Genomic DNA, 22,977 nt, shown 5'->3' on the forward strand with positions numbered 1-22,977 from the left:
TGACCGCAAGCTGTTCCAGAAGCTCAGAGAAAAGTTTGTTGCTAACTCTCTCACCAATTGAAAAACTTTCTCTCTCTCTCTCTCTCTCTCTCTCTCTCTCTCTCTCTCTCTCTCTCTCTCTCTCTCTCTCTCTCTCTCTCTCTCTCTCTCTCTCTCTCTCTCTCTCTCTCTCTCTCTCTCTCTCTCTCTCTCTGGTAACCGAAGCAGCTTACAACAAAGTCATACAAACTGTCTGTAAGTGAAGGCTCGAGGTTCAAATCTCAACCAATCCTAAAGCTACATATTCCCCACTACCAATGATTGATAATCACTTAGATAATTCCAATTTTGTTGGCAACATCCAAAGCATCATAATCAGCAGTCAACCTTACATAAGTCTTTTTCTGCCCCTTTGGTGTAATCAATGTGTTGACCTTCTTGGTTTGGATGTCATACATCTTCTTTACTGCATCCTTTGATTCTCTTCTTATCAGCTCGCACATCGACAATAAACACAAGGGTATTGTTTTCTTCGATCTTCTTCATGGCTGATTCTGTAGTTAGGGGAAACTTCAATACCTCATAATGGTTGTGGGGTGCGCTGAGCTTTGGATATTTGGGGGTACGAGCCCTCTTCAAATTCTTGGGCCTGTGGAAAGTAATCGAGGTTCTCACTTTCTGGGTTTTCTTCTTGAGGTGGGCATTGGTCTTGAGGGCCTTGGCTGCCTTCGCTGCTTTGGCTTTGGGGTCAAACTTACCTGCTGGACCTTTGGGAGGAGCCATAGCCGCTCGTAGTATCAGCAGTCCCTTGCGATGGCGGCCCTCTCTCTCTCTCTCTCTCTCTCTCTCTCTCTCTCTCTCTCTCTCTCTCTCTCTCTCTCTCTCTCTCTCTCTCTCTCTCTCTCTCTCTCTCTCTCTCTCTCTCTCTCTCTCTCTCTCTCTCTCTCGGCGCTAATGGGTAGAGAGAGGCAAAGAAGCCGAGGGATTTTGAACAGCATGAATGAAAAAAAAACTGTCTGTAGCTGTCCGTGCCAGCTACAGACAGTTTTTTTTCACTCATGTCTTTTAAGAGCTCGGTCGCACCGAGGGGTACTGGGTTCCCAAATAAATAGCGGAGTATTAACTCTATTCCCACTAACCCCCTGGTCGCACCCAACGCCAAGTACTTGAAGATATTAAAAATCTATTGGATGGCTGGGTTTGAGCGCAGACAGTCCGGGACGAGGAGGTGGCAAGCGGAGATGTACGTGCAGCTGAAGGCGAACGCAACAGATCTACCGGCTGCATAGGTCAAATCCATGCAAAATTTGCTTAAACCCTACCTTTTCAATACACTGTAGTGGGAATACTAAAATCCCAGCACTTGCCTTGGCGATGGAGTGCGACCAAGTATTAGTAGAAATATGCCAACCCCAGTGTCCCCACTCCTCCCAGGCGCGACTCGGCTCTAAGTGTTTCAAACTTTCTCAAGACTCTTCCTCTCTTTAGCCATGCATGTTTGTGCAGATAGAAAGAGATTGACGCTACCTTGGTTTGGGACCCCACCCTTTCCAAGAGACCATTTTAATTGGCATGTTTTTTTATAACAAACTTGTCAAACAATCTAGACTTATGTAAAAATCTAAAGTATTTTCACCTTCCAATGAGGCTCGGTTCAAACGAACCCGATGGCAAAGCTCAATGGTTCTTGACTGCCTCTACCGGCTGTCTGTTCACACAAGCTAGAAGCACAAAACAACAATGTAATTGCGGGAATGATACTCACCCAGCAGCCACACTTCAATGGCAACACTTCATGGTTCGACTTGTGCCGCCGGTGTTTTGCACTGAAAAGTGCCTTGTAACCGAGTTTTTCCAAGGAGGGAGGGAGGAGATTGGCCAAGCAACGGTGGGTATGGAGAAAACCTATGATTCTTTTGCTCAATCCGTGCGTGCCATGCAAGATGCACACACTTGTGCCTCTCTCTACCATCGGCTTGTATAAACCTAGCCTGAGATTACAATTTGAAAGTTTTTAGATTCATCAAAGAAATTCGACATTGCAGTAAACGAGGATATGTGAGAAATGGCATACTCTCTCTCTCCCTCTATCACTCTCTAGCCAATTTGCATCTCTCTCTCTCTCTCTCTCTCTAATTTGCACTAGCTTGGATGCATATTGAAACAATGATGACCAAGTTCAAATTCTAGATGTTGCAACCTTTTAATCTTATACGTTTAAATTTTGAACACTTCAATGTTGGCAATGTCACTCCTTGTCTTTGACAACAATGCTTAATGAAATTGGCATGATAATGTATTTACGTGGACCACAATTTTATAAAACCAAATCAAATAAAACATTTCTTTTATAAGCTTGATGAAAAAAACTATAAACATGCTCTTAAAAACATATTTCAGTAAAAGCTAATTTCAAGTCATGAGATCTATCTCAGTGGTAGAGACCTTAACGTTTCAATACAAAGATACCAGTTCACCCCCCCATGGGTTATGCTCTTTAAATGCAGATGGAGAATTTGTAGTCGTGTTCATAACATTCCTTTGAGTGCCCTATTTTTCACTTTGTATTTGAAATAACCACCCTCATTTGGTCACAACGAACGAAGGTAGTAATTGAAGAATGGTACCCATTAAATCATGGGGCCACTATGTCCAAAAATTGTTAATGTTGATGTCGCAATAATCGAGGTTCATAGCAGGCAATAGCAATAGCCAAGGTCAATAAAAATACAATATATTTCATTTGTTGTACCGTTATCTGTATGACATGCCCATAAATGGTTCCAACTATTACACCCACGGGGGATGTTCCCTCAAGGCCATAATCAAGGAGACATGAGAAAAATTCTTCTTTTACACATGTGGTGGTGTTTCAAAGCAATAGGTAAACCTTGATGGGTTTGTCTTTTTTAATGAAGTACCTTGTTTTTTCTTGCTCGGTTTAAAGCTCGCTTGAAAAATCTTGCTCGCAATTTGGAATTCCTCTACTAGCACGTGGTGCATCAATTAGGTGGCCATGGTGATGCCTGCATGTGGCTCTGGCCCGATGGTATGCGACCCTTGACCAATCATGTTTTGAGGCTAAATTTTGGAAGTGATAAGCACCTCACCCTGTGAGCCCTCTAGTGCATTAAAAAAAATAGCACCTTCAAACAAATCAATTTTTATTCATCATTGAAGATATACCAAGACTTGATATAGATAGACTATCGTATCAAGAATTGACTTGGAATATTGTCTTGTTTAAGTTATACTTTGTTAGCACATTTGATAGTGTATGTCTTAGGAATTTTTCACCATGTCATATGTCTCTGTTAAACACCTTGCAAATTATAACTTTGTGCTGCATTTTGAGTAGAATAAAAAAATTAGTTTTCACACAAAGGGTTGATCTTTAAAGCAGAGATGGTGTGCCATGCCGAGATAAAACACACTTGATATTTGAAAAAAATTTTAAGAGCTTGCACTAGGTCCAATTCAATCGGGTAAGCTAAAATTTGTTTGTGGAAGTTTAGATTGCCCTAAATGTTGCTTTTTTGAGTGAAATGTATGTTTTTGATGGCATGGTTGTTCCCAAGTGGAACTTATTCTCTAAAAGTCTAGTTATTGGTAAGATGGTCCTACCACATGAGTACTTAGTAGATGAGGGGGTTTTTCATTTTTTTTCCATCCTATTGTATCTAGGTACTAGATGGATCGGTCTTTTTAATAGACGTTGATAGTGTCATTGTTAGAGGTTGTACGAAGAGGTCTTTGCTTAAAGAAATTGTCATTGCATTTCAAATTTGATGGTATTTGAAAGTACTTACATGTTAATACGCATTTGGTGGCTTTGTTGTGTTATGGCTAGGTGGTTTGTGGCCAGATTTACCAAATTTAATGATTGTCATCAATATGTTCAAGATGTGTTTGTTGGGTCTAGTGGTTTGGAACAAGGTAGTGCACAACAAGAGACATTGCATATGTTTCGATTATGTGCTCATCGTGTATATACTTATGTAATATATATATATATATATATATATATATATATATATATATATATATATATAGAGAGAGAGAGAGAGAGAGAGAGAGAGAGAGAGAGCTTATGAATTCATAAACCTATCCAAACAGTTGCTTTTATTTCAAGTTTTATGTTTGATGCATTTTTCAACATCATAACTTTGGTACTTACCATGTGACTCTAGCACGCAACTTTTTTCTTTACCAATAGTGGTTTCCCATGCTGGCATGTCTTTTATATACATGGTGGATTCTTGTTAAAGTCATTGGGATGATATTTTTCATTGAATTAATTGCCTTCACATGATGAGCCTTGCATTGTCCATTGTGGAATCCCATGCAGGCTGGTGGGTTTATGGATTGAAAAATAGACCATCAAACAAAGGGATCTAGCAACAAGAATCTGAGTCTTACTTACATGGTTGTGACAAAGTTTATACAAAGTAGTAATTTGTGGTATAGCTTGCTTTGGACAATCCCTTTAAAGTTTAAGTTATGAGTTATAACTTTATATACAGATGGGTTGTTGCTCTGGTCATTACTAAGAAGCTATGTATGTTTGTCTTTATATATATGGCGGATTCTTGCTTTTATGCATGCTTTGTTTGATCATTTTGAATGTATGCACTTATGTTCCAATCACTTTGCACTAGCATGTATGCACTTTTCACTAGTCTATATGTGTGTATGCATGTACGCTACAATCCCGTTTCACCAGCCTTAGATTTGAGTCTCTTAATCCACTCCAATTCTAAAGTATGGTATAATCACTTTTTATTACAAGAACTTATGTGGCAAGCTTAACCATATGGGAATATGGGCAAAAAAGCTACATCAAAAATCTCAATAAAAACAAAATGATTGGAAAAGCACGAAAACAAAAGCTCGCAAAAATATAATCCTCCATACAAACTAAGGTCTGATATGGAAGAGGCAACTGATGTTAAAAGGGTACTTGAGGAGCGGATTTTGAACAGTCGGGTGGATTTTACCCTACAAGAAATCCTAGGTATTGCAAAGTGGGAATTTCATGACAACATCATTGATCTTATGAAGAGGAAGCGTCAAATACTATACAGGCCTAAAAATGATCCAACCAGGACACAGGGAGTGTAGAGCATTTATGAACAAATTGAAGCCATATTGAGCAGTGTTAATGAAGAAGAATTTGGGGATGATGAATGGGGAAGCATAGTTGACAACAACGAGCTTCCAAGGAGGGTAAACCATATCAGATTTCATGAAGATGAGTATTGTGAAGATGTACCGTGAAGCCATTTTACACGGAATCATTGGGCCAGAGCTACTACTGAAACTTTGGTGAAAATAGGCGATTGAAACGAGCCGGTGCTTGCATTGGTAGATCATGGTTCATAAGTAAACCTTATGTCAAAGAGCTTATATTCGAAAGGGAAGTGGCCCGTTGATGTCGAACATGGGTGGCGTATCCGAGCCGCTAATGTACAATCAAGTGATTTGTATGGTGCATGTCCTAATGTTAAAGTAACTATAGGAGATGTAAGTGATGAACAAAATTTCTTTGTGCAATAGCACTCAACTTATCCAATTATATTGGGTCAACCTTATATTACTGCGGTACGAATGGAAACAAAGGTTTTGGATGATGGATCTACATATATTAGGGTCCGAAGTCGTAATGGAAAGAAAGCGGTACAATTCCTAATTGTTTGTGTAGACCATGCCATGAACTCGCCACGAACAGGGACACCTTAAGGGATCATCCATTGCTGAATTTGACAAAGGAATTTAAGAGAACAGGGGATTCCCGGATTTTTTCCAAGTGCCATTGTAAAGCGAGACTATGATGGTGCTTTGAAGGAGAAGTTCTTGCTGACATTGGGTGTTTGCAGAGAGGCTTTTTTTAAAGATTTCTAGGTTTATCTTCAAAAGGATCAGTATCTTACAGGAAATTCAATGGTGCAATCCAATTACAAGCCAAGATTGAGATTGTTAAGGTAAACTCTCTTGATATGTATGACATCCTTTTCCAATTCAAAGCAGAGTTGGATGCATAGGAGATACACGTAAATACAAAATACAAAATAGTAGCAAAGAAGGTCATACCTATGGCTATTCCATTGCCAAAAGAGAGTGACATTGTTATGGAGAAAGCATCTCGACAGCCGATTCTCCAAGATCCAGGTAAAATTGGACATTCAAAACTTTGCAAGAATTGCAAATCGGTGATGCATATTTTTTAAATCAAGAAGAGATAGCATGTTTTTGAGAAATGCTAAAGAAGCATGGGAAGGCTTTTGCTTTCCAACCAGGTGAGATTGGTTGTGTGGATCCTAGCGTTGTAGCTCCCATGGGGATCTTCACTGTGCCACATATCCCTTGGAATTTGCAACCTATACCTGTTCCGAAAGCTCATCTTCCTAAGCTGGTTGATCTGTTAAATGAGAAGATTAAGATGGGCTTTCGGTGCATGTGTTTTTTACTCAATATGGTTACCCCATTTTTCACATGTTGCAGAGGTTTTATACCAGTTGCTTAGGAAGGGACAAAAATTTGTTTGGAAAGAAGAACACTCGAAAGCTATGCATAAACTGAAGAAGATGTTACAAGAGGCTCCTACATTAAGGAAAGCAAACTACAAAAGTCATAAGCCAATTATTGTGACAGTTGACATGAGTCCTACAGGTATTGAGTGAGCTATTGGACAGGATGATGAGCAAGGAAAAAGGTATGCTATCAGATTTGGTGCTAAACTATTAAGTGCTCGGCAGAGAGCATATCCGCAGGTTAAAAGGGAACTTTGGGGTGTAGCAACTGCCCTAAGATGTGACAAAGAGTACTTTATTGGTTCTTCTATAAGTAATAGTAGATACAGACTGCTTACCATTGCTTCGGATGATCACAAGTTGTTCTACACCAGATATAGCCATGCTACACTGGATAGCATATATTAAGTCATTAAATCCCAAGTTTCATCATATTGCAGGGAAAGATAATCCGGTAGCTAACATGCTGTCTAGGGCAAGGTTTGAAGATGAAGCAAATATGATTTTTGAAGCTGGAGATGTGGGATTCAGGTTCTTTACCTCTTCAAAATTGCACGTAGAATGTAAAAACACAGTTTTTGCATTACAATCTTTTGCTGAGGAAAAGTATGAAGGTGAATGGTTGCTGATTGGAAAATATTTGAGTACACTAAAGAAGCAAGAGAACTGGACCGAACAAGAGTTTAAACGTATTCGAAATAAGGCTTATGGGTATTTCTTATACGACGGGTTTCTATGGATGCTACAGACGGAAGACGTAGCGTCCCTGCAGAATACCCCGAATAGCATGATGGAAACAACAAAACACCGCAAATACGCATACCTGACAAAGCCTGTGAGCATATAATCAAGTCGTACTCGAACAGAGAGAGATAGAGAGCGGGAGAGAGCAAAAGAACACGTGCAGGCGCACCTCCTAGAGCGGAGTGCTACGCTTGCACGGCGAGAGAGAAGAAAGGAGAGGAGAGAACAAGACACAAGCACTGGGTACAATCTCCCCCCGTGCAAGAGTGACCATTTCCCTCTTGCACGTATTTCATTTATAGATTTCTTAAATGGTCAAATTGAGTACAAGCTGGCCGGCCGGTCATAAATGGCCAAAGCTCATAAAAGAGCACTTGAATAATAAAATGTACAATGTATATAATTTCATTTGCATAGGCCTAGCTCGGTCCCAGTCTTTTTTCACCTGTCAGCTGCAACAAATAATAAAATATCAATTCCATAACATACCTCTCCGTTGGAAAGCAACTGTCCTCAGTTGCGAAGATAGAAATCTGCAAATAATACTTGTCAAAAACAATGATTAGAAATCTGTATCAAATAGTAACAAAATTCATAAAATTAGACAATATTGCTTATGCTTGTCGTCATCCACATACTACCTATTCTAGTGTCCCATACCACTAGAATAAGCAGTATATGTCATACCCTGATGAATCACGATATCATTGGTCACACTCATCATCAATTTCATAATGTCAAGTCTCATCACATACACACTGTCGTGATAAAATAACCATCAAATACCAAATCCCAATCCAATATCAATTCCACAAGTCCAAATCCAAATCACTTTCATTATGTACCCGGGTAACAAAATCATACCAGTTGCAGTGGTGGCCAGCCACTGCAGCATGATTTTGTGATTGGTGTTGCCTAAATCGGCGAATCTACACCAATCAGACGTGCTGCCTAAATCGACGGATCTGCATTGTTCTAAAAAAAATCATGAATTTGCAATTTATCAATGTGCTGCCTAAATCGGCTGATTTGCACCAAGATGAGTATCTACACACTGCCTAAATCAGCGAATCTGTGTGCATGTGACCAATGGACTAAACCAGGCATAGAAAACATAAAAAATGTACTACCTCGTTCACACCACATTGGATAAGGTTGAGTAAGAAAGTACTTACAAATAGTTGTTCACTAACTCAAAGCATCACAGCTCATATGAGTAGCTGCATAGCTTAATACAAAATCCTCTCAATAGAAAGTACACGCAGTGAGTAAGCACAACCCAAAACTTTAGGGATGCTTAATTTCATATGCCATACGAAAATACAAAGAAGTAAAAGATCTGTTTTCTTTCAAAGTGTCCAATGGTATTATCCCAATTGCAAACTGCTTGATTTTGTGTCCTTAAATATATACACCAACAAAATAAACTTCCAAGCAAGTAGAGAAAGTGAGTAATATTGTAGAAGTATATTAAGGGATGTCATTGCAGTATAGGCAGATGAGATATGTTGCATAATTGATGAGATCTTAAGAAATATGATAGTCATAGATATATATATAGGTGTGGATTCATTAAGGAGAATTAAAATACTTTAGAAAACAATGATAAATTACGTACCTAGAGGTGGTTTGAAGAAGTGACTAGCATCCAAATCGTCAAATGCTAAACAATATCTTGAAAATAAAGGTCAATAGCAAAATTCATCATTTGAGTGATGTTATACAAGTTAGAACAAATCAAAGTACAGATGCCATAAAGTTTACGTTGTACAGATGGGTGTCAAATAGGACTGTATATGTCAGGTAGTTTTTAAAGCATTGATTGTTGTTGCAATAAAATAAGAAGCTAGTACAATTTCACCAGTGTTCTTGAAACTAGCTAAAATAGCAAAACATCTGACTAGATTTCATGCTTTCCGTCAAGTAAATTGGCAAAGTTTGACAAGTTTTAGTGTGAATACCTGAAAATCTATGGATACAGCAGACACTGAAATACCAAGAGACATAACAACACTTATCTCCACCTTAAATAAACACACAAATCTCACACAGCGTAGCCACGAACATTAACTCCAAGCCATGAAGGGGGAGAGGGGGGGAAGAGAGATATAAATGTAATGAAATATTACCCGTCTTCAAAGTGCCATGAGACCAAAATAATACAATCGTTGCAGATCAAAACCAATGTGTGGGTAAAACCAAAAGACTGAAAGTAAAAGTCTTAAATTGTCGGAGTAAATCATTACCATCATCCCCATTGCGTGAGAGTGCTTGGCAAGGATGTATGTCGGATAAAATATGACACTGAAGAGATTCATCAATGTCCACCTTTATAGGTAGACATACTGGGAGGCGAAAGAAAGAGCGAAATGAAATGAAATGTTATATGAACTTGCTACAAAAAGCCTATGGGACCAAACCAGTATAATCCTTGTGGATCTAAACCAATGCCTGGTGACGAAATTAAAATGAAGTAAAGTGAAAGACTGACGAATTAAAAGCTAGCATCATCATCATCAATGCCCAACAACGCATTGTCGAAGAAAGGATTACAGCAGTCGCTTAAGAGCTCTGTGAATGTGTGCCTTTGGAAGGAGTCATAGTGTGTGTGTGTGTGTGTGGGGGGGGGGGGGGGGGGGGGGGGGGGGGGGGGGGGGGGGGAAGAGAGAAAGCGAAATGAAATGAAATGCTATATTACGCGTCTTCAAAAAGTCAAAATCACATATGTTGTGAAACTGATACAATCAGTGTGAATCTACTGCAATGCTGGGGTACAAATTAAAATGTAGTAAAGTGGAAAAACCTAAAACTGCAAGTCTGAGACGTGATCAGACTAAAAGCATCGTTGTCTGGGCTGTGGATGCATGGTAGCAGGCGATTTGCCTGCGAAAGTATTGCAGCTGATGGCGGGAAAAAGAGCAATGCAATCAGGTGGCCTCTGTACTCGTGCACACTCCACTAACCACGCCTCATGCAAACAAGCAAAGAACAAAACAAAGGGGGACACCACCCTAAATTAAGAGGTTTAGGGACCTCACACATAGTGCACATAGGCAAGTGAGACTTCTGGCATTATGATGGCATCAAAACATATGGCAAAACACATAGAAACGAAGCTTAGGGACCTTATGTAGCATATATATACACAAGACATCAGCTTAACAATACAACGGCATCTGATCATACATAACAAGGATATAGAGAAGCAAGCCAAGGATGGCATAATCCCTTGTCAAAAACAATCAACCCAGCAAGTAGGTATGATCCTACTAGCAACACATCAATACCTTAGAGAATGATGGCGAGGATGGTGGTCATGGAGCATGAGAGAAGACTCCTTCTTTAGGTTTTAGGGCTAGTAATGTAGCATACTAGAGGGAGAGAGAGAGAGGGAGAGAGAGTAGAGCTCCATCCATAGCTCCTCGTTGTGAGAAATGTCGTCATAGCTTCGTTGCTTGGTGAAGTGTTGGTTTTGAGTGAGAGAAGGCCTCCTTATATAGGTTTCTGAGAGGGTTTAGGATTAGGGATAAGCATGCTTAAATCCGTTGATTGGGGTTACTTTTTGCTTAGGGTGGTCAACAGATTGAGGTCACCTGATATGTCACCATCAAGATATTCTTTAGAGTGATGTGAGAGGGGAGGGTAAATGCTGATTTTTCTGATTGTGACACATGGGGATAAGGCCTTGACCAGCATTTAAGAGCAGGTAAGGTGGCTGTTGAAACTGGAGGTTCTGCACATGTCAGGGGGGGACCTGCGGGGGGAAGGTGGCAGCTGGATCCTCCTGAATATCAAATTCTCAAAAAATCCTCAACCATGGCTTCTTTTGACATGTGTTCTTTGAAAAAATCAGCATGTCTCTTTTCAACTCAAAAGTCTTTATCCCTGTTGACTCACCTTTACCATAAGATTTTCCCCTTTTCTCCTCTTGTAACTGCATTGTTGATGCCCAATCACTGCTTCTAGTAACAAAGCTCTGTTACCTACCAAATACTTATGGTGCAGTAAAAAATATTTACCATGGGTAAAAAAAGTTACTGTAGGTAAAAAGTGATTTGTATTTACCATGTAGGTAAAAAATATTTACTGTCGGTAAAAAAGTGAAAACGGAGTATGCTGTGCTGTGAGTCCACACGAACATCCTCGTGTAAATTTCACTAGAAATTCACACCTAGAATGGGCTATTCTGTAAGATATAGGTTGTAGGCATGCATAAGAGCTCGTTCCCACGTATCTTCTGTCCATGGCACTTTTTACTCTTTGGTGCTTGTGAAGTAGATTTTTATTCTCTTTCGAGATCCCTTGGACTAGAGTATCCTCATCTCCCCAACAACTGACTGTGCCTTTATTGCATCTTCAGAAGGGGTCCTAAAAACCATGCATCATATAGCCCTCCCCCTTAAGCTAGAGGTATTTGATGCCTCTAGCTGTAGGTTGTGCTACAATAGGGTTCTCTTGAATACTTACCCACCTGGTACCAATTGAATTTGCCATGTTACTGCTTTCTTGGCTGATGCACCCTGTTTAGTCCTTTCTGATGAATAATTGTATCCATCCATGACTAACAACTGGTCTCCTAGACCCTTGAAAGCCATACCCCATCCATTGTCAATATCCGCTTTCACTGGTAGCATTCTCTTTTTTTCTTTTTTTTCTTCTCTTTTTTTCCTTTTTTTTTTTTTTTTTGAAACGACTATGTACATGATTGTTACCTCAGTTGGAGCTCGAATATGATGAGCTCTCCTCTGAACCATCCTTAGCATTGATTTCACCAGCATATGGCTGTGAAAGATGACATTGGTAGGCCTTCAATCGCCAACCATTTACCGGGGTTTGATGTACCTTACCATCTAGGTCACCTAGTTGGTAACTACCATTTGAGAACCTCTGTATCACTACAAAAGGGCCTTCCCACTTAAGCAAGAACTTACCATCCTTCCTGCGATCAAAGCGGTCGTCGTATCTGAGCACTAAAGAACCGACATTGATACCTTTCTTGACAAGGTTGCGATTGAACTTCTTTCGTTTCTTCTCTGCCTGGGCTGCATAGTACTTCACTACTGACTCTCGATCTAGCCCTAACCTCTCCAAATCGATGATTCTTCCTTCCACCTGCTTCTCTTGACTATCCTCTTGATGTGCTTTTAGAACTCGGAGGCTCGCTAGCTCCACTTCTATAGGCAATAGTGCCTCTTGCCCGTAAACCAAGTGAAAAGGTGTATACCCCAAGGATGTTTTAAAGGATGTTCTGTAGGCCCAAAGTGCTGCATCTAGGTGTTTGTCCCATGCCTTAGGATGTAAATGCACTTGCTTAGTGATGATTTTACATATAAGACCATTTACCTTTTCCACAAGACCATTGCACTGAGGGTAGTATGGTGTAGAGTGCCTGCGCTTGATTTTTAACTTGCTCATCAATTGCCCGAATAAATCAGCTCAAAATCCCGGTCCCCTATCCGAGAGAATCTCCAAAGGTGTGCCAAAACGGCAACAAAGGCATTCAAAAATGAAATCACTCACATCCTTGGCTGTGATGCGCTTTGTGGGACGAGCTTATGCCCATCTGGTCATGTACTCCACCCCCATAATGATGTATTCCTTCCCTGATTGAGTGCAAGGTAGTGGCCCTATTGCATCTATCCCCCATTTTTCAAATGGCCCATAGGTTTTGATTGGATGCTGATTTTCATGGGTAAGACGCCTTGGTCCAGCTTTTTGGCAAACCTCACATGTGCGGCACCAATGTTGTACATCTCGATGGAGGCTTGGCAAAGTGGTAACCACACACACCTTCATGACAACTAAACAAAATATCCTTTATCTCTTGGGATGCAGGAACTCTTCTTAAGACAGCATCTTTCCCTCTACAATACAAGTCCTCATTCACTAAGCTATAGCTGGTAGCCTTTTTTGCCAACCACCTACGTTCACTTTTACTCATACCAGAGGGTGCTTCACAATGCTCAAGAAAGTAAAGTAAATCATGCAGCTCCTCCTTTCCCTGGTATAAAGGACTTTTCACAAGGATAGCACCTACTATGAGAGTTTGTAGTTCTTCACCTGCTAAGGCATCTGCTTCTCGATTTTGATCTCTAGGTACAAAGTGCACTCGAACTTCTTTAAAACCCTTCAACAAGGCCTTTGATTCCCTAAGCTTAACAGACAATTTGTCATTTTTACAGGCCCATGCACCAACCATTTGCTTAACAATCAACATGGAGTCACCAAAAACATTTAGCTTTGTGATGCCCTGAGAAAGACAACATTGCAACCCTAAAACAAGGGCATGGTACTCTGCCTCATTGTTAGAATGAACCTCTTTTAGATGAAACCCTTTTGCAAAGATCTTCTCCTTCTCTGGACCTAATATTACTATGCCTGCTGATGCCTTGTCTTTGGTCCTCTTGTAAGCCCCATCAAAATACAGACTGTGTGCTCCCAGTAGAACTTCAGGCTCCGGGATAGGCGGTACCTTACTAGGTGCCTCTTTCTTGGCCTTCTCATAACACCTTTGTGTGAGGACATCTGCCAAACAAGCACGGGTGGAATCCTCTACTTGTAGTGTGTAGTCAAACTCTTGAAGCTGCACCACCCACTTTGCTATTCTTTGAGACAATTCCATGTGTTGTAGGGCATATGGAAAAACCTCCTCATTTGTGATCACCACAAATTGTCTCGGAAGTAAGTAAGCCCGAAACTTCTCCACTGCAAACTTAAGAGCTAGCACCAATTGCTCAGTTGCGCTGAAACCCTTTTTAGCAGCTGTCATCACTCTACTAGAGAAGTAGACTGGTCTCATGAGAGATGTCTTTGGGTCTTTTTGCATCAAGACAGCTCCTAGAGCTTTTGGACCTACACTAGGATTTACATAGTATAATTCACCCCATGTGGGTTGTAGGACGACAGGCAATGAGCTCAAAATGGTTTTAACTTCTTGAAAGCACCTTTCATCCTCCTCACTCCATGTCAATGTAGTGTGTTTAGTGAGCTGCTGTAAAGGATCAATTGCCTGAGAAAGGAGATGTATGAATCGTCCCATGTAGCGAACCTTTTGAATGAAGGAGACTAGTTGCTTCACGTTTGAAGGAGTAGGTAAAGCTAACAATGTCTTTACCTTTTCAGGGTCAGCCTCAATACCATCTTGAGACACCACATGGCCTAGTAGAGTGACCTTGCTCTCACCTATGTGGAAATTGTCTTTATTCAATTGCCGGCCCAATTGGGCCAGACGGGTGAAACCTTCATCAACGTTGGACAAATGTACTTCCCTAGAGATGTAAATGCAAAAATCATCAATGAAGACTCGTATGGACTTACCAAAGTAAGGTTGAAACACCAAGTTCATAAACCTCTGGAAAGTAGCTGGGGCATTAGTTAAACCAAAAGGCATAACTCTATAAGCAAAACACCCCCAAGGTGTTATGAAGGTAGTCTTTCTTTGGTCTTCATCTGCAATTCTGATTTGGAAGTAGCCTGAGTACCCATCACACACTGTGTACCTTTCATGACCAGCCACTTCATTTAGTATTTCATCTTGAAAAGGCAAAGGAAAATGGTCCCTTTTTGTGGCTGCGTTTAGAGGCTTGTAATCCACACATACCCTCCACTTCCCATTTTTCTTTGGTGCTACCACAACTGGAGACACCCACTAAGAATCTTCCACTGGGTAGATAAATCCTGCCTTGAGTAATCTTTTTACTTCTTTTAAGAGTGCATCTTGTTGCACTAGCCCTAATCTCCTTAGCCTTTGCACCACTCGTTTGGCACCTTCCTTTAATTGGATATGGTGTTGGGTTACCGTCACTCCTTTAATGTGCTCGTAATCAGTTATAAAGAGGCCAGCATGCTTCTTTAGTACCTGCAAATAGGGTTCTCTCTCTTCTTCTAGTAGGTCCTTAGCTAGCATCTCCTCTAAGCCTGTGGCTTCTTCCTTGTTTAGAGAGTCTTGACCACCTTCTCCTTCTGGGTTTCGCAGTATTATACCCATGACTTCCAAAGAGCTAGCATCCTCCTCAGATGACTCATCCTCAGATGAAGAGCAACTGCTTGTGCTCCATTCATCCATAGAAGTCTCCATCTCTAGGTCTTGTTGTCTACCCTGCTTCATGTCATACACAATTTTTTGTTGCTTGCCACCTACCTTATGATTTGGTCGCAACTCAAGGGAACCTGTCTCTCAATCTTGCCTAGCTTTCATAGCCATAAGCCAAGGTCTTCCAAGGATTAGCGGATAGCCCTCCCCCTTAGTTGGGATCACATAAGCATCAATTGAGATTGCAACACCAAAAGCTGAAACCTTCACTCCATTAACCTTTCCCACACAAGCCACCCTTACATTATTTGCCATCTTAGCTTGTAAGAAAGTTTGCTCGTTTACTTCCAAACCCAACCTATGCATTAATTTCTCTGTCATAACACAAATCTTGGCTCCACCATCTACGTACACATTGGAGACTCGCTGACTCTTAATCTCTGCATCAATGACTGGCACGATATCCTTCATGCCTCTTGCACTAATAGACCCAACTGACTTTGCCTTAGCCCTCCTGGTGCTGACCATCTTAGACCAGGTTCTACGCATCTTTGGGGAAAGGTGGAGGAGTTGCTGCCATGAAATCTTTGGTCCTTGCTTACTCACATCTGCTACCAGGTCGTAAGGTATGGATCCTACCCCAAGTGGAAAGTCTTCTACTCCTATGTGCCTCCTTGACCTACTCTTCCTTTTCTTGTCTCCTATCACTTGGGAGAAACCCTCATTCCCTTTATCCGGCTCTGAAGCTTCCATTTCATCAGTTCTTTGTCTCCTAACTCTCTTTATTGGCATGGCAACAGCTTCCTCCATTTTTTCTTTCCCTTTATCCTTACCATTGTCAAGACTTATGACAGAGACAGCCCTGTCCTCCCCTCCTGATGGTAGTGGAGGGATCTCTGCTGGTGCTTGTGGTGGTGGAGGAGGGGGTCTCAATATTTGGATTGGTGGAGCCACGTGTGCATTTTGTCCATTTAGTGGCCTAGCTCGAGGAGGAGTGACTTGCTGGCGAGGAGGCCGTCTTTGATTACCATTTCCTTGATAGCATCGTGGATGAGGGCAATAATACATGCCGTGACCTACCTCTCCACAGTTGTAGCAAATGTACTCACGTGCTTGCCTTTGTCCTTCTTGTCTATTTCGTTCATTTCCTGGCTGGGGAGCCCTTACACCTTGAACCAGATTGATGGATAGGCTCTCTAGTTGATTGGTGATTTGTTGAAGTAATTCTTGTTGAGAGGACTCTTGGTCTGTTGCTCCTGTCCCTGCTACTACCCTTGCCGTAGGTTGAGCTAGCGGTGGAGGCTCCATTTCCCCTTGTAGTTGAGCTTGGAATTTTAACTTCCTATCCTTCTCCCTTGCATAATTCATAGCTTTATCAAAGGTATCTGGGAATTTACCTTTTACCTTTTCTCGAAGGATGGGGTAAAGCCCTGCCAGGAAACAGTCCTTCTTTAGGCATTCTGGCGCCCTTTCTCCTTCACCTAGTGATGCACACCATTTCTCCCACAGGTTGGAAAACTTTCCTTCATAGCTTCTATAGTCATTGGGTGATGTTTGGCATAGCTCTAAGAGCTGTCTCCATATCTCCTCTGAAGGCTCATGGCGGCGAAATTCTTCGATGAAGGCCATCTTTAAGGACTCCCAGTCTCTTCTTTCTTCAGGTGCCAAAGTTTGATACCATAATTTTGCACCTTCCCTCAAGACCAAAGGAAAGGCCCTTAACTTAGTAGCTTAGTCATCCCTTCCCGATACCAAAAAGGCCATTTCCAAATTATCCAAAAAGTCTGGAGCAACCTCCCCAGGCTTACCATAAAAATTAGGGAAGGCCATAAGTGAGAGAGTAAACAATTACACAAATAGCTCCAATTTATTTTAAAATAGAGTATGGTAATTACAATTTGGAGCTTTAGCACAACTTAACTCAAAATAGGATGAAGATCGACACATCAAAGGAATGGTAATAGTCTAGTAAGGGTAGAATGACAGGATGAGGAGAGCGCAAGATTTCCCCAAGTCTCTCGGCTCAAAACAACAGGGCTATTCTTTGCTGATAAAAGATTTTTCTATCAATACAAATATTCACACGGATATGACGCACAAAATGGAAAGGAAACATGCGGGGATCATCATTCTCATTATTGACATCCATACTTACACACAAGAGCCTAGCTTAGTTGCACCACCTTGGGACCAATGAGCCTGATCAGCCACAGAAGGTCAGCACCTCGGATCACTTCGACTCTTCCTGATGCATTTGTGAAGACGTAAGGCGCGATGCAACACTTTGTACAATGCTGAGCCTTTTAGCAAGCAACAATTGGATGCTATTACCATAATCAGCATGACGAATGAAAGTGACACCATTAATGTGCAGCACATCATCAACTAAGATAGTTTCCTTAGATTGAGATAACTTCTTGAAAATTAGCAGCAAAGGTAGGGCAGGGAGGCTTTTCACCCGGTCTCCAAAGCACTTTGGACAATATCCAAAGTGATCTTCACGCGGACAGGAGGTTGGCTTGGGATTGGTGGTGTCTGGATTCACAAAGTGCACTGGGAGCACTCGCAGATGAGCGGCAATCTTGTAGGCAAGCCTTCGCCTCTTTGCTTCAGGAGGATTTAGGGGTGAGAGTCGTGGTTGCAAGTTGGAAGTTGAAGTTGGTTGCTCACTAGCCTTTTTCTTGCCTGTAGTGGTCATGTAATCCCTTATTAATGAGATTAAGCCAAATGTTACCTTACGCTTGAGCACGCGCTGTGGCCTTGGGCCACTTAGGTGTAGAGGTGATCTTCCTCCTCTTAGTCGGCTCCTCAGGAAAGAGAGGTCTGGTGATGCTTTCTCTTCCCTTAATGTGTGTCACAGTACCTTCATGTATGTTGATGTAGAATATTTCAAGCTCGTGTGCGTTGGAGGTTTCTGAAGCACTCAGAGGTTGAGAGGAGAGGTATATCAAGCTCTTCTTCTCACTCTCATTCATTGGCGACGATCACGAACAAGGCAGGAAAAAGAGTAGTGCAATCGGGTGGCCTCTGTACTCGTGCACACTCCACTAACCACGCCTCATGCAAACAAGCAAAGAACAAAACAAAGGGGGGCACCACCCTAAATTAAGAGGTTTAGGGACCTCACACATAGTGCACATAGGCAAGTGAGACTTCTGGCATTATGATGGCATCAAAACATATGGCAAAACACATAGAAACGAAGCTTAGGGACCTTATGTAGCATATATATACACAAGACATCAGCTTAACAATACAACGGCATCTGATCATACATAACAAGGATATAGAGAAGCAAGCCAAGGATGGCATAATCCCTTGTCAAAAACAATCAACCCAGCAAGTAGGTATGATCCTACTAGCAACACATCAATACCTTAGAGAATGATAGCGAGGATGGTGGCCATGGAGCATGAGAGAAGACTCCTTATTTAGGTTTTAGGGTTAGTAATGTAGCATACTAGAGGGAGAGAGAGTAGAGCTCCATCCATAGCTCCTCGTTGTGAGCAATGTCGTCATAGCTTCGTTGCTTGGTGAAGTGGGTGAAGTGTTGGTTTTGAGTGAGAGAAGGCCTCCTTATATAGGTTTCTGAGAGGGTTTAGGATTAGGGATAAGCATGCTTAAATCCGCTGATTGGGGTTACTTTTTGCTTAGGGTGGTCAACAGATTGAGGTCACCTGATATGTCACCATCAAGATATTCTTTAGAGTGATGTGAGAGGGGAGGGTAAATGCTGATTTTTCTGATTGTGACACATGGGGATAAGGCCTTGACCAGCATTTAAGAGCAGGTAAGGTGGCTGTTGAAACTGGAGGTTCTGCACATGTCAGGGGGGGACCTGCGGGGGGAAGGTGTGTAAAGAATGAGGATGCAAGAGAGCTACACAAGACAAGCACAAAGCACACAGAGATGGAAAGCTTCTTCTTCTTCTTCACAGAAAAGAGAGTACAAAATGACTAAGTGCTAAAGCTGAAAAGTAGCACATATGTACATGCGGTCACTAAGTGTGAACTCACTAGAAGCGTACTAGGCTCGCACTATAAGTGTAGTCCAGCTGTAGAATCACTGGCAGAGATCCTCCATGTCGGTCACCTAACGCGCCAGTGAGTAAATGCCGTAAGCGGCCAAGATCCGTAGTGGATGCCAGCTCAAGGTGTAGAGCTCGACATCTCAACACTCCCCCTTGAGCTCTGCATGTCGCAGAGTCCAAGCATAGTCCGGAAACGTCGAAGCTTCTCAGCTCCGAGGGCCTTGGTAAAGATATCCGCTATCTGCTCCTCTGTGCTGACGTAGACCAAGTCTATGTCGCCCGCCAACACTCGCTCTCGAACGTAGTGGTAATGGACCTCTATGTGTTTGGTCCTGGCATGGAACACTGGGTTCCTAGCCAACTGCATGCTGCTGAGGTTGTCACGATGGATGAAAATCTGCTGGTCCACCTGCACACCCAAGTCCTCAAGTAATGTGCGTAGCCAAGCTACCTCGCACGCCGCAACTGCTGCACCTCTGTACTCGGCCTCTGTGCTCGATAAAGCAACCGTAGGCTGCTTTTTGCTGCTCCATGTAACAGCAGCACTCCCAAAAGAGAACATGAAGCCACTCGTAGATCTCCTATCAACAATGCTACCTGCCCAATCTGCATCTGTATACCCATACAATGCTAATGGTGCATCTGCTGCATAGAACAATGCGTAGTCAAGAGTACCTTGCACATACCTAAGTGTGCGTCGTACTCCATCCAAATGTGGCTTCCTCGAAAGTTGCATGAACTGACTCTCCAAGCCTACTGTGTAGCTCAAGTCTGGCCTCGTGATAGTCAAGTAGATTAGACTACCCACAATCTTCCTGTACATGTTGACATCCTCAACAACATCACCCTTCTCTGCACTCAGCTTTGCATTCACATCCAAGGGAATAGAAATTGGCTTACAATCAGCCATACCATACTTTGACAACATGTCCAAAGCATACTGTCTCTGTGATAGCCATACACCCTCTGGAGTCCTGATCACCTCAATGCCAAGAAAGTAGCGCAACTCGCCTAAATCTTTCATTTCAAACTCCTGTTTGAGAAGACCCTTCACATGGTCAATCTCCATAGCATTGTCACCAACAATAATAAGGTCATCTACATATATGGTAATGACCACAATCCCCACATCACTCTCACGTACATAGAGTGAATGATCAGCATGAGCTCTCCTAAAACCAATACTGACAAGATACTTGGCAATCCTGTCATACCATGCTCTAGAGCCCTGCTTCAAACCATACAAAGCTTTGAGAAGTCTGCATACATAATCTGGGTAACCTGGATCGACATAACCAGGTGGCTGATCCATATACACTTCCTCTTGCAACTCACCATTCAAGAAGGCATTCTTTACATCCATTTGATGCATAATCCATCCTCTAGATGCAGCCACTGCTATGACAGCTCTCACAGTCGTCATCTTTGCCACTGGAGCAAAGGTCTCCTCATAGTCTATGCCATACGTCTGTGCATAACCCTTTGCGACCAGCCTTGCCTTGTGACGCTCAATGTTACCATCAGCCTTATGCTTGGTTTTATACACCCATTTACAGCCAATAGCTTTCTTGCCACTTGGCAATGGCACCAACTCCCATGTGTCATTTGCTTCCAATGCAGCCATCTCTTCATTCATTGCATCATCCCAATGCACATTTCCAACTGCATCCTCAAAACATGTGGGCTCCACATCCTGTATCACCTTAGCCATGTAGGCTTGGTGATGCGCTAGATACCCATCATAAGTCAATTTCTGAACTGGATTTCTGACTCTATTAGATCTGCGCGGTCCTTGGTCACTCCTTTGCCCTCTAGCATCTTCTTGTACTTTCCTTACACCAGGTGTTCTGACAGCCGGAATTCCAAATTCCTCATCAAGACTTTGTTCAGAACCATCTGAATCCATGTCTACATGTGAAAAACCTGATGATGCATCAACCATAAAGGGAGGTTCATCAACCTTTTCCTTTCCTTTTCGTGATACATTCCCTGTACCTGTTGGTGGAGTAACCTGCGTACGTAGTCTACCATTCCATGGTTTCTCAACAGAGCCACGAGAAGAGGACTCTTGTGGTCCACTCAAAACGTGTGACTTTGGCCTCACATTTTGTACAACCACATCATCTTTTACATCAGCCCCAATAGTGCCATGTGCATTACTGTACCAGCTGCTCATCTCATCAAAGACTACATCTCTGCTCACTCGTAATTCTCGTGTAGTAGGATTGTAGCACCTGTACCCCTTTTGTTCAAGGGAATATCCCACAAGAATACATTTCTCTGCTTTAGGATCCAATTTCCTACGCAACTCATTTGGTACATGCACGTAAGCTATGCAGCCAAACACTTTCAAGTGTGCCAAATCAGGCTTTGTACCTGTAAACTTTTCCTCAGGTGTTACATCATGCACCGCAGCTGTAGGTGTCCTGTTCATAATGTACACAGCTGTATTTACAGCTTCAGCCCAGAAATGATGAGGCATGTTCTTCTCATTCATCAATGCACGTGCAACCTCTGCAATGTGCCTGTTTTTCCTTTCTGCGACCCCATTCTGCTGTGGAGTATATCTGCATGTAAACTGCCTGTGTATACCATGCATTCGCAGAAAATCTGAAAAATCATTGGAGAAGTACTCTCCCCCTCCATCTGACCTCAATGTCTTGATTTGCATATCTGTCTCCTTCTCAATCATGACTTTGAAGTCTTGAAAGTGACCAAACACTTCACTTTTGTTACGCATGAAGTAGACCCATACTTTCCTTGTATGGTCATCAATGAAAGAGACATAATACCTGCAACCATGTATACTTGCAGTATCGGTTGGACCCCAAACATCTGTGTGCACCACCTCAAGTGGCCTTTTACATACATTGCGCTCATGTGGAAATGAGCCCTTTGACTGTTTTCCAAACTGGCATGCTGCACACACTTTATGCATACCATCCACCTTGAATTTGGGCAAACCTTTTACAATCTGTTTTGATTGCATGCTGCGCAGTCTCTGCTCATTGACATGGCCAATGCGTTTGTGCCAAATGTCAACATCAGCCACAATGCCTGTGCCCTGTGTAAATAATGCAGCTTTTACCTCAGGCATGTCTACATTCAGCGTAAACATTCTGCCCACACATTTGCCCTCTGTGATCAGCTTACAGCCATTCTGGAAATCTTCTACATAACAGCCATTTGGATTGAAGCGAACCTGCAAACCCTGCTCAACCATTTGTCCAACAGAAACAAGATTCTTTGTAATGTTTGGGACATGAAGTACATCTGCTAAGTACTTTGATTTCCCACTCTTCGTATTTAGAGGTATGTCCCCTACATGAGCAATGGGGTGAGCTGTGTCATCTCCTGTCTGCACATAGCCTGACACATCTGGTTTGCGTATATCTCTAAACCACTCTCCACGAGACGTCATGTGATTAGAGGCACCTGAATCCACATACCAAACATCATCTTGGGTGGAATTCTCTGCAGTCATTGTATTCATTACATGCTGCATAACAAACATGCGCTCGTTTTTGCTGTCATCTGCATCTCTGCTAGTAGATGCATAGTTGCCCTGTTCTCTCTTTCTACTTGCTTTTCCCTTTGGACAGTCACGTGACATGTGACCTCTTTCACCACAAGTCCAACATTCTCTACTATCAGGAGTATGT

At 42.1% G+C, this 22,977-nt stretch overlaps 1 pseudogene; it reads right to left on the reverse strand.

Moving 5' to 3' along the window:
- Nucleotides 1–214: 214 nt before the first annotated feature.
- Nucleotides 215–789, reverse strand: LOC147453185 (large ribosomal subunit protein uL23 pseudogene; annotated as a pseudogene).
- Nucleotides 790–22,977: the final 22,188 nt, after the last annotated feature.

Source organism: Adiantum capillus-veneris, chromosome 8 (assembly GCF_014529385.1).
Source record: "Adiantum capillus-veneris isolate H3 chromosome 8, ASM1452938v2, whole genome shotgun sequence".
NCBI lineage: Eukaryota > Viridiplantae > Streptophyta > Polypodiopsida > Polypodiales > Pteridaceae > Adiantum > Adiantum capillus-veneris.